The following is a 12,470-nucleotide window of genomic DNA, read 5'->3' as shown; positions in this document are numbered from 1 at the left end:
AGTTTTTCAACTCCACGGTCAGCAGCTGTTGGTGGGTGCCAGAAATATAGTTTTCATTATGATGTCTAATAGTAAAGAAAGATTAGCCAGAAGGCAAAACTATCTCAAACCAGCTGAGTCTATTACAGTTGAAAATATGGAGGAGGGTATAGATCTAAAAACCAATTTCTTTAGGCTTGAGAAATTGGCAAAGGAGGAGATGAAGCATTGGCTTGATCTGCTCTCATTGGAAAGATATTTAAATGAAAATATAATTCCTAGAGGTTTAAGAGTAACAAAGAAACCTACATTTGAAACCAGTGAGGATTTTTCCTCAAAGTGGAACTCCATTTTAGAGAAATGTTCCTTCTCACTGATTCGCTTGCTAATCTCCTATCGAGAGGAGAGAGTGAAAATCACTGAGAAGGAAATAGAGGAAGTACAACAAATTTTAATGCCGCATACAGAGAGCGAAGAGTTTCAGGAATTGGATCAATTGGTGAATAAAAGAGTGTTAAACTATGAAAAAGACATTATGGAACGTAAAGATACAAAGTATCAGAGAGATACTACTACTATGCTACTAATCTTTTTTTAATTTATTTGTAGATTTAAATAAATATATTAGAAAGGTCACGTTAATGAGATTTTTCACTATGAAGGGCAGAGAGAAGGAGGAGATGTTTAATTCTCAAGAGAGGGATTGCATTAAAGCCATGACCTCACTCTTGACAGATGGCTTTGATACAGCTGACATTGATACAAACTGTGGCCCAAATCTGGACATTTTCACACAGCACATTGCACATCCAAATGATGTTGCACTGGATATTGTGGAAAACTTGGTAGATCCAGTATTGTCTTCCTCCACTGTTGCTGATATTACCTCTGTGGAATTTTCTACAGTTAACATCAAACATTCACCCTTTATCCCAAAATCCACCTTCTTCCCCTATCAAGCCAAGGGGGGATTTATTGATACATTTTATACACTAGTATTGAAAGACTTCGAATCACTCTGCCAAAATATACCTTCATTACAAAAAAGAAATTTGCATAAAAATGAACTACAGGCTTTAAAAGAATTGAGCGAAGAAAGTGAAATTATAATAAGACAGGCAGATAAAGGTGGCGGAATAGTGCTTCAAGATAAGAGTGTATACATAGCAGAAGCAAATCGGTTGTTAGGTGATGGGAAGTCATATGTACCTCTACAAAAAGACCCAATGGACATATATCAAAAGGATCTTAAAATATTCCTCTTGGAGGCAAAACATGAGGGAATTATCACACAGGCAGAATTTGATTTCTTATTTAAACGAAACCCTAGAACACCAGTGTTTTACCACATACCAAAGATACACAAAGATACAGTCAACCCACCAGGGAGACCTATTGTCTCTGGGGTGGAGTCTATGACGTCCAGCGTGTCCCAGTATGTTGACCATTTTTTACAACCTATGGTGGTCAAGCTGAGATCACATATTAGGGACACGCTGCATGTTATAGACTCGATCTCAGGGATACCTTGGAAATCTACTTACATTTGGGCCACATGTGATGTGGCCTCTTTGTACACATGCATTGGTCATACAAAGGGAGTGGCAGCAATAGCACATTTTTTGGAAAAGGACAATCTCATTAATAAAACACAGAGAGAATTCATTTTAAATGCATTCCTGTTCATTCTGGAACATAACTATTTTTTATTTGGAGACGATTACTATCTACAGATCTGTGGAACGGCTATGGGCACCCGCTTTGCCCCCAGCTACGCAAACCTATACATGGGCCTATGGGAGGATACTCATGTGTGGGGGAATGCTAGGCTGGGGGCTGGCTTGGTGTACTATGGCCGTTTCATAGACGACCTGATAATTATTTGGGACGGTGAACAGGAGGCATTGAGTGAGATTCTAACAGCATTTAATGACAATCAGATGGATTTGAGGTTTACTTTTGATATAAATAAATATAATATAAATTTTTTGGATTTGGAATTAATGGTGAACAACAAGAATGAAATTGTAACTAAAACATTTTTCAAAAAAGTGTCCACAAATGCATACTTACATTATAACAGCAACCACTACCATAAATGGCTGGAGAACGTCCCCAGGGGCCAATTACTCAGAATCAGGAGGAATTGTTCTCTTGAGTCTGACTACTTGGCCCAGGGGGACGCTCTAATAAAAAAGTTTGTGGACAAAGGTTACAATCACCATAAGGTCTTGGAAACTTTTAAAAAAGTGGGTCAACTGGATAGACAAGAACTTCTAGACCAGTCAAAGGGCAATATAATATCCAGAAACAAAAAGATGCAGACAAGGGATAAGAAACAGACTTGTATCCCTCAATTTATAACGCAATTTAACGGTGCCTCACAAAAAATTAAAGATATATTAAACAAACACTGGGGAATTTTACTCAATGACCCAATCATAGGTAAAAATCTACCACCCAAAATACCGGTGATATTCCAGAAAGCCAGAAATATAAAATCAATCGTGGCACCTAGTAGATTGAAAAAATTCAAAAATGCTGTACAAACAAGTAAGAATATAAAAAATGGCAATTTCCTGTGCAATCGCTCAAGATGTCTTACGTGCAAACATTTAAAGAAGACTGAGAGTGTTACATCCCATTCAAATGGATCGGTACATCAAATAAAAGGTCATATCAACTGTCTGTCCACTTACATTGTTTATGCCATCACATGCCCCTGTGGGCTTCAGTATATTGGTAGAACCAAAAGGACCCTATGTATACGATTCCTGGAACATCGACGTAATATAATTCACGGGTTAAAAACACACAGTTTATCCAGACATTACGAATTGAAGCACAACAAAGATCCGTCTTCATTAGTAGTCATGGGGGTTGAGGCTATTAATTCTACACTTCTGAGTGGAGACAGGCATAAATTGCTTAATCTTAGAGAAACATACTGGATCTACGAATTGAATACACTGAGTCCAGAAGGCCTGAATGATTGTATCGATGTCAGCACAGTTATTTAAATCCACATCCATCTATATTTTGAGATGGACTTTTCTCCTGTTCTTTTCCTGTTCCTTGTCACTATTTGATAGGTACTCACCAAAAGTCTGGTGATCACGGAGGTCTGGGTTGAACATGTTTGACATGTTCCCTTCATGATCACCGGACATAGGTCATCATCCCTTTACACATTATGGTGTTTAATATTTATAATAACACCTAATAATTTAGTTTATATAAATAGTAGTACACACAAAAATTATTTAATTAGACACACAATAGCACAGTGCCGTATTAGGGCACATCTAAAAGAGAATGATATTACAATATCATTTGGATTATGATATCCACATTTATATTCACATATAATCACTTATCACATACACGTCTATTTTTTCTTTTTCTCCCCCCTTTCTTTCCCAGTTCTCCCCCTCACCCCCTCCCCCCTCCCTTCTTTACTACATCGGGGAGTGTTGGGAGACAAGCTGAACCATGCAATTTTGCTGGGCTGATTATACAAGTGACCTAGGATACATGTCCGGTCTAAACTTCCAAAAACATTTCTTAACTCCATACTATATTTTGTATGGACTTTCATGTTGCTCTCTTCCACGCTGTTTCTACTATATAGCCCCATTCGGAATAATCCATACAAATTAGCAGATGCATTAACCTCCAGTTTGTGGGATACCAGATAATATTCATAGTCATATTTATAATATCTAAATTTGTTATTCTAAACCATCAAGAGTAGAATTATCCATAATGGTTTATTGGTTCTATCCATGTTGGAAAATTCTTTTTCCATAAAAGTACAAAACAAGATACAAACAATATATTAACCCATTATATGTATTAGTTAATCAATTGTTAAGATATTATTAAACTCTTCTTTATTCATCAATTGATCTACCCTCCTCAAGCCACACTTATTTAGTGTTAAATAGTACAAATTTCAACTGTGTACAAATAGATTCATTGGGGTATTTAGGATATCTTTAGATATACCCTTGTAGTTCGTTTAACTAAAAAAAAGCTGTGTGTGCTGTGCACGCGCATAGTAAGTGAAACTTCTTTGACTTTTGTCACAGAAATTGTATTGGTATTGGTGATGTTTTAATTAAAAATCAAAATACAATTTCATTGACAAAACGCAAATAAATTTGACTTAGAACATGCGTACACATCCCTTGTATTTGCACTAAGCGTGAATTCCTCGTGTGTATGTGTGTGTGTGTGTGTGTGTGTGCGTGACTGTGTGACTGTGCGTGTGACTGTGCGTGTGACTGTGTGACTGTGCGTGTGACTGTGTGACTGTGCGTGTGACTGTGTGACTGTGCGTGTTACTGTGTGACAGTGTGTGACTGTGCGCGTGACAGTGCGTGTGCGCGTGACAGTGCACGGTGCACGAGACAGTGCGTGTGCGACTGACTGACTGTGTGCGCGACTGACTGTGTGTGTGTGCGACTGACTGTGTGTGTGACTGTGACTGTGACTGTGTGTGTGTGCGTGTGACTGTGCGTGACCATGTGCGTGTGCGTGTGTGTGTGACCGTGTGCGTGCGTGTGACCGTGTGACCGTGTGACTGTGTGACGTATGCGCAGCCCCCCTGCACCTCACACATCCCCCTAACCTATTCACAGTCAGTGTGTGTATGTGTGTGTGTGTGTGTGTGTGTGTGTGTGTGTGTGTGTGTGTGTGTGTCAGTCAGTGTGTGTGTATGTGTCAGTGTGTGTGCATGTGTGTCAGTCATTGTGTGTGTATGTGTGTGTGTGTGTGTGTGTGTGTGTGTGTGTGTATATATATGTATGTGTGTGTTTCTGTCACTGTATGTGTGTCTCTCTTTCTGTGTCCTGCCCCCTCTCTCCTGACTCCCCCCCCCCCCCCTCACAGACAGGCAGAGCTGCGGACCCGCGGCGGCTCTGTCTGAGTCTCTCCTCCCCCCCCCCCTCACAGACAGGCAGAGCTGCGGACCCGCGGCAGCTCTGCCTGAGACTCTCCTCCCCCCCCCCCCTCACAGACAGGCAGAGCTGCGGACCCGCGGCGGCTCTGCTTGAGACTCTCCTCCCCCCCCCCCCTCACAGACAGGCAGAGCTGCGGACCCGCGGCGGCTCTGCCTGAGACTCTCCTCCCCCCCCCCCCCTCACAGACAGGCAGAGCTGCGGACCCGCGGCGGCTCTGCCTGAGACTCTCCTCCCCCCCCCCCCCCTCACAGACAGGCAGAGCTGCGGACCCGCGGCGGCTCTGCCTGAGTCTCTCCTCCCCCCCCCCCTCACAGACAGGCAGAGCTGCGGACCCGCGGCGGCTCTGCCTGAGACTCTCCTCACACCCCCCCCCCTCACAGACAGGCAGAGCTGCGGACCCGCGGCGGCTCTGCCTGAGACTCTCCTCCCCCCCCCCCCTCTCACAGACAGGCAGAGCTGCGGACCCGCGGCGGCTCTGCCTGAGTCTCTCCTCACACCCCCCCCCCCCTCACAGACAGGCAGAGCTGCGGACCCGCGGCGGCTCTGCCTGAGACTCTCCTCCCCCCCCCCCCTCACAGACAGGCAGAGCTGCGGACCCGCGGCGGCTCTGCCTGAGACTCTCCTCCCCCCCCCCCCCCTCACAGACAGGCAGAGCTGCGGACCCGCGGCGGCTCTGCCTGAGACTCCTCCTCCCCTCACACCCCCCCCCCCTCACAGACAGGCAGAGCTGCGGACCCGCGGCGGCTCTGCCTGAGTCTCTCCTCCCCCCCCCCCCTCACAGACAGGCAGAGCTGCGGACCCGCGGCGGCTCTGCCTGAGTCTCTCCTCCCCCCCCCCCCTCACAGACAGGCAGAGCTGCGGACCCGCGGCGGCTCTGCCTGAGACTCTCCCCCCCCCCCCCCTCACAGACAGGCAGAGCTGCGGACCCGCGGCGGCTCTGCCTGAGTCTCTCCTCACACCCCCCCCCCCTCACAGACAGGCAGAGCTGCGGACCCGCGGCGGCTCTGCCTGAGACTCTCCTCCCCCCCCCCCCTCACAGACAGGCAGAGCTGCGGACCCGCGGCGGCTCTGCCTGAGACTCTCCTCCCCCCCCCCCCTCACAGACAGGCAGAGCTGCGGACCCGCGGCGGCTCTGCCTGAGACTCTCCCCCCCCCCCCCCTCACAGACAGGCAGAGCTGCGGACCCGCGGCGGCTCTGCCTGAGACTCTCCTCCCCCCCCCCCCCTCACAGACAGGCAGAGCTGCGGACCCGCGGCGGCTCTGCCTGAGTCTCTCCTCCCCCCCCCCCCTCACAGACAGGCAGAGCTGCGGACCCGCGGCGGCTCTGCCTAAGTCTCTCCTCCCCCCCCCCCCTCACAGACAGGCAGAGCTGCGGACCCGCGGCGGCTCTGCCTGAGTCTCTCCTCCCCCCCCCCCCTCACAGACAGGCAGAGCTGCGGACCCGCAGCGGCTCTGCCTGAGACTCTCCTCCCCCCCCCCCCCCCCTCACAGACAGGCAGAGCTGCGGACCCGCGGCGGCTCTGCCTGAGACTCTCCTCCATCCCCCCCCCCCCTCACAGACAGGCAGAGCTGCGGACCCGCTGCGGCTCTGCCTGAGACTCTCCTCCCCCCCCCCCCTCACAGACAGGCAGAGCTGCGGACCCGCGGCGGCTCTGCCTGAGACTCTCCTCCATCCCCCCCCCCCTCACAGACAGGCAGAGCTGCGGACCCGCGGCGGCTCTGCCTGAGTCTCTCCTCCCCCCCCCCCCCTCACAGACAGGCAGAGCTGCGGACCCGCGGCGGCTCTGCCTGAGTCTCTCCTTCCCCCCCCCCCCCCCTCACAGACAGGCAGAGCTGCGGACCCGCGGCGGCTCTGCCTGAGACTCTCCTCCATCCCCCCCCCCCTCACAGACAGGCAGAGCTGCGGACCCGCGGCGGCTCTGCCTGAGACTCCTCCCCCCCCCCCCCCTCACAGACAGGCAGAGCTGCGGACCCGCGGCGGCTCTGCCTGAGTCTCTCCTCCCCCCCCCCCCCCTCACAGACAGGCAGAGCTGCGGACCCGCGGCGGCTCTGCCTGAGACTCTCCTCCCCCCCCCCCCCTCACAGACAGGCAGAGCTGCGGACCCGCGGTGGCTCTGCCTGAGACTCTCCTCCCCCCCCCCCCCTCACAGACAGGCAGAGCTGCGGACCCGCGGTGGCTCTGCCTGAGACTCTCCTCCCCCCCCCCCCCTCACAGACAGGCAGAGCTGCGGACCCGCGGCGGCTCTGCCTAAGTCTCTCCTCCCCCCCCCCCCTCACAGACAGGCAGAGCTGCGGACCCGCGGTGGCTCTGCCTGAGTCTCTCCTCCCCCCCCCCCCCTCACAGACAGGCAGAGCTGCGGACCCGCAGCGGCTCTGCCTGAGACTCTCCTCCCCCCCCCCCCCCTCACAGACAGGCAGAGCTGCGGACCCGCGGCGGCTCTGCCTGAGACTCTCCTCCATCCCCCCCCCCCTCACAGACAGGCAGAGCTGCGGACCCGCGGCGGCTCTGCCTGAGACTCTCCTCCCCCCCCCCCCTCACAGACAGGCAGAGCTGCGGACCCGCGGCGGCTCTGCCTGAGACTCTCCTCCATCCCCCCCCCCCTCACAGACAGGCAGAGCTGCGGACCCGCGGCGGCTCTGCCTGAGTCTCTCCTCCCCCCCCCCCTCACAGACAGGCAGAGCTGCGGACCCGCGGCGGCTCTGCCTGAGTCTCTCCTCCCCCCCCCCCTCACAGACAGGCAGAGCTGCGGACCCGCGGCGGCTCTGCCTGAGACTCTCCTCCATCCCCCCCCCCCTCACAGACAGGCAGAGCTGCGGACCCGCGGCGGCTCTGCCTGAGACTCCTCCCCCCCCCCTCACAGACAGGCAGAGCCCGCTTAACTAAAAAATAGAAAAGGACATCAACTGCAAGTTTGTTTTAATAATCTAATTGTAAAACTGTCATTTATTTCATTCACATCATTGTGTGTTGGCAAGTATCTATTAATGGAGATTCAATATTGGGTGTTCACAGGTGCACATAATTTGTTCTGCTAGTAATGCAGATTGCCCACACACTGTTTGCCTACTAACTAATCAAGCTAATTGGACTTGGGGGGTATATATTATGCTATGCCACACACCCAGAGCCCATCCCCTGAAGAAGTCAGTTAATCTGACGAAACGCGTAGGGAAGGTGTGCAGTGGACCTTCTCAAACGCTTGCTATTGAACTGCTACGAATCTCTACCGGTCCGGTATCCAGCACGATTACCGTGACGTCATCCGCTGGTCCGCGGCATCTACCGTCCCCGGTGGGAACCAAAGAGCATCTGGTGGTGTGTACCCGGTGAGAGACCATCGCGGAGCGCCTGATACGTCAGTTCCTGCAGGCGGTGAACAACGGAGGCAGCATTCTGATCCAGTGGAGTCACGGAGGGACTACAGCAGCAAAGCAGCGTTTCCTGGTCCTAGGAGCATGAGCATTACTCATACAATGCTTTTAATTGTTTTATGTTTGTGAGTTCATTTTTATTGAGATTTTTGGGAATTAAATATATCGTTTTTTGCACAGTAATGCACTAGGATTTGGCGCTTTTTTTCTTCTTTTATTTTTCTATGCAGGTGGAGGGGGAGGTCGTTGTGCCCTTTTAAAGAAGCTGCCTGTCTGTCCTATTAGTGCTACTGTTACTCCCCAATCATTGGACCCAATTGTATGGACTCCACAGGACTATCTGCATTGAGCAGATTAAGGAAGGTTCACAGCACCACACAATCATTTTTTTGTTTAAATTGTATTTATTAGCTGTTTTTATTAGACATTGACAATTATGCAATATTGGTAAATTAATTTCATTTTTTAAAGATATATTGGATTAATTTTTTATATTTTTAATTTATACTTATTTAACATTTAGATACCATTTTATTTCTGGCCATTCATACACTAGCGCAGACCACTATTGTACATATTACATATATACATATATACATATATACATACATACATACATACATACATACATACATACATACATACATGACAAACGGCTCCCTTAGGTGGCGCTGCCGTCTGTCCGGGCTCTTTATGACTCAGTTTTCTAGGGTTGTTAAACAGACAAACGGACAACATGTAGCACAATATTGTATCATTCCGGCTTCTGCCTGTTTTAATCCGGCGCAGTAGGGGACTGCAACTTTAACGGATATATATATACTTGAGGTACTCAGTCCTTACCCTTCAGTGCTTTATGCTTCATATCACTGACAGACAATATAACTCAGGCACACGGTCACTATAAGGAAAGACCAAAGCATAAAATGAAAGCCCACTCCACTGTAGGGAGGCTAACTATACAGCCGTAACTAGCACACTGGCTGGCTATGCCCACTTTCCAGTTTTAAACAGAGCACATTGTAACGTACAATAGGAATAACAAACTGTCCTTATCTTCAGTTGTGGGAACTCGGTCCCAAGAGAGTCCAGGCAAACCATTCTCTTTGGATGCTGCGATACTTGAAGGGGGCGTCCTCCCCGAACTGGATGCGGGGAGCAGCGATGCCCCAGCCTCCGGGCTCCAGGAGAGAGACTGATGCAGCAAAACCTAACTGCCATAAATACCTGTTCCTCAATTAGGAGAACAGGTGAGGGGAGTTAGAACCAGTGTGAACTCTGTTCTGGATTTCCTATCCAGCGGCCTCAGTAACTGCGAAGCTGTGGGGTGGCGGCACTTTCTGATCTAAATCAGACAGAAAGCTGCCTAATGTCCTGGGACTTTGTCCCAGTAATGGCTGAAGAACACACACTGTCAGGGATCATACAGAAGACATGCGACTGACAGGACACTGTCACGGGAGACCAGGTATTTACACCTTTTCACCGGGATCATTCATAGAAAGAAAGTAAAACAAATGGTCATTTATTCCATAGAAACATAGCACATACACACAATGAATTACAAAACACACGAGACACTTACTGGGGGTCTGGGCCACAAAACTAACCTTTCCTAGCTTCTGTGGGACGTAAAACAAAGTCTTTAGTTGACTGGGACTTGGCCCGAAATGTCCTGCAACTCAAATCGGCGTGATGTTCCACACGCCACCGCTGGATCCGCTCCGAAACCTTGAAATAACTTGACCGGGAGTGTGCCGGTGAGAGGGTACCGAGGCCAATAATAAAGGTATTATGTCCAGCTGGGTGCCCCTGAGCCATATTGGGGAGTTTGAAGTGTTAGCTCTGCAACCCAGTGATGGCATGTGCACTGTATTTCAATAAAGATGTATGTGTGTTTTACTGTTCCAGGAGCGCCAACCAGCGGAGATGTGCAGGGTGTGAGTTTCAGGAGCACCAACCAGCGGAGATGTGCAGGGTGTGAGTTTCAGGAGCGCCAACCAGCGGAGATTCGCAGGGTGTGAGTTCCAGGAGCGCCAATCAGCGGAGATTCGCAGGGCGTGAGTTTCAGGAGCGCCAACCAGCGGAGATTCGCAGGGCGTGAGTTTCAGGAGCACCAACCAGCGGAGATGTGCAGGGCGGGAGTTTCAGGAGCGCCAACCAGCGGAGATTCGCAGGGTGTGAGTTCCAGGAGCACCAACCAGCGGAGATTCGCAGGGCGTGAGTTTCAGGAGCACCAACCAGCGGAGATGTGCAGGGCGGGAGTTTCAGGAGCGCCAACCAGCGGGGAAGTGCAGGGCGTGCGTTTCAGGAGCGCCAACCAGCGGGGATGTGCAGGGCAGGAGTTTCAGAAGCGCCAACCAGCGGGGATGTGCAGGGCGTGAGTTTCAGGGGTGCCAACCAGCGGAGATTCGCAGGGTGTGAGTTTCAGGAGCGCCAACCAGCGGAGATTCGCAGGGCGTGAGTTTCAGGGGTGCCAACCAGCGGAGATTCGCAGGGTGTGAGTTTCAGGAGCGCCAACCAGCGGAGATTCGCAGGGCGTGAGTTTCAGGGGTGCCAACCAGCGGAGATTCGCAGGGCGTGAGTTTCAGGAGTGCCAACCAGCGGAGATTCGCAGGGCGTGAGTTTCAGGGGTGCCAACCAGCGGGGATGTGCAGGGCGGGAGTTTCAGGAGCGCCAACCAGCGGAGATTCGCAGGGCGTGAGTTTCAGGGGTGCCAACCAGCGGAGATTCGCAGGGTGTGAGTTTCAGGAGCGCCAACCAGCGGGGATGTGCAGGGCGTGAGTTTCAGGGGTGCTAACCAGCGGAGATTCGCAGGGCGTGAGTTTCAGGGGTGCCAGCCAGCGGAGATTCGCAGGGCGGGAGTTTCAGGGGTGCCAGCCAGCGGAGATGTGCAGGGCGTGAGTTTCAGGGGTGCCAACCAGCGTAGATTCGCAGCCCGTGAGTTTCAGGGGTGCCAACCAGCGGAGATTCGCAGGGTGTGAGTTTCAGGGGTGCCAACCAGCGGGGATGTGCAGGGCGGGAGTTTCAGGGGTGCCAACCAGCGGGGATTCGCAGGGCGTGAGTTTCAGGGGTGCCAGCCAGCGGAGATTCGCAGGGCGTGAGTTTCAGGGGTGCTAACCAGCGGAGATTCGCAGGGTGTGAGTTTCAGGAGCGCCAACCAGCGGGGATGTGCTGGGCGTGAGTTTCAGGGGTGCTAACCAGCGGAGATTCGCAGGGCGTGAGTTTCAGGGGTGCCAGCCAGCGGAGATTCGCAGGGCGTGAGTTTCAGGGGTGCCAACCAGCGGAGATGTGCAGGGCGGGAGTTTCAGGGGTGCCAACCAGCGGGGATGTGCAGGGCGGGAGTTTCAGGGGTGCTAACCAGCGGGGATGTGCAGGGCGTGAGTTTCAGGGGTGCCAACCAGCGGGGATGTGCAGGGCGGGAGTTTCAGGGGTGCCAACCAGCGGGGATGTGCAGGGCGTGAGTTTCAGGGGTGCCAACCAGCGGGGATGTGCAGGGCGGGAGTTTCAGGGGTGCTAACCAGCGGAGATGTGCAGGGCGGGAGTTTCAGGGGTGCCAACCAGCGGGGATGTGCAGGGCGTGAGTTTCAGGGGTGCCAACCAGCGGGGATGTGCAGGGCGGGAGTTTCAGGGGTGCTAACCAGCGGAGATGTGCAGGGCGTGAGTTTCAGGGGTGCCAACCAGCGGAGATTCGCAGGGCGTGAGTTTCAGGGGTGCCAACCAGCGGAGATTCGCAGGGCGTGAGTTTCAGGGGTGCTAACCAGCGGAGATTCGCAGGGCGTGAGTTTCAGGGGTGCCAACCAGCGGAGTTTCAGGGATGATTTTACGGTAAAGTGTTGTCAGGGTGTGTTTGGGTAGAAGGGTGCCATTGTTGCTGGTTACCCCGAAACATGTACCCAGGAATCCCACCAGATCCCTGGAGAAATGAAGACAGACCACCGGACAAAATCCTCCCTAGGAAGCAGTTAGTGGCTCATTGCCAGATCTCCCTGCTTCAGCACAGACCAGAACAGTAAGACCGGGCAGGGGGAAATCACATTCCAGGGTCCCCCGGTATATGCCCAAACCCCCAGAACCCAGTGTAGGGGTTCAGTGTATCTCCCACCAGGTATAAGGTGGCGAGAGTAAAAATGTTCAGCGCTTGAAGAATAAAAG

Source organism: Ascaphus truei (assembly GCF_040206685.1).
Source record: "Ascaphus truei isolate aAscTru1 chromosome 2 unlocalized genomic scaffold, aAscTru1.hap1 SUPER_2_unloc_2, whole genome shotgun sequence".
Classification (NCBI taxonomy): Eukaryota; Metazoa; Chordata; class Amphibia; order Anura; family Ascaphidae; genus Ascaphus; species Ascaphus truei.
This window is presented reverse-complemented; position numbering follows the sequence as displayed.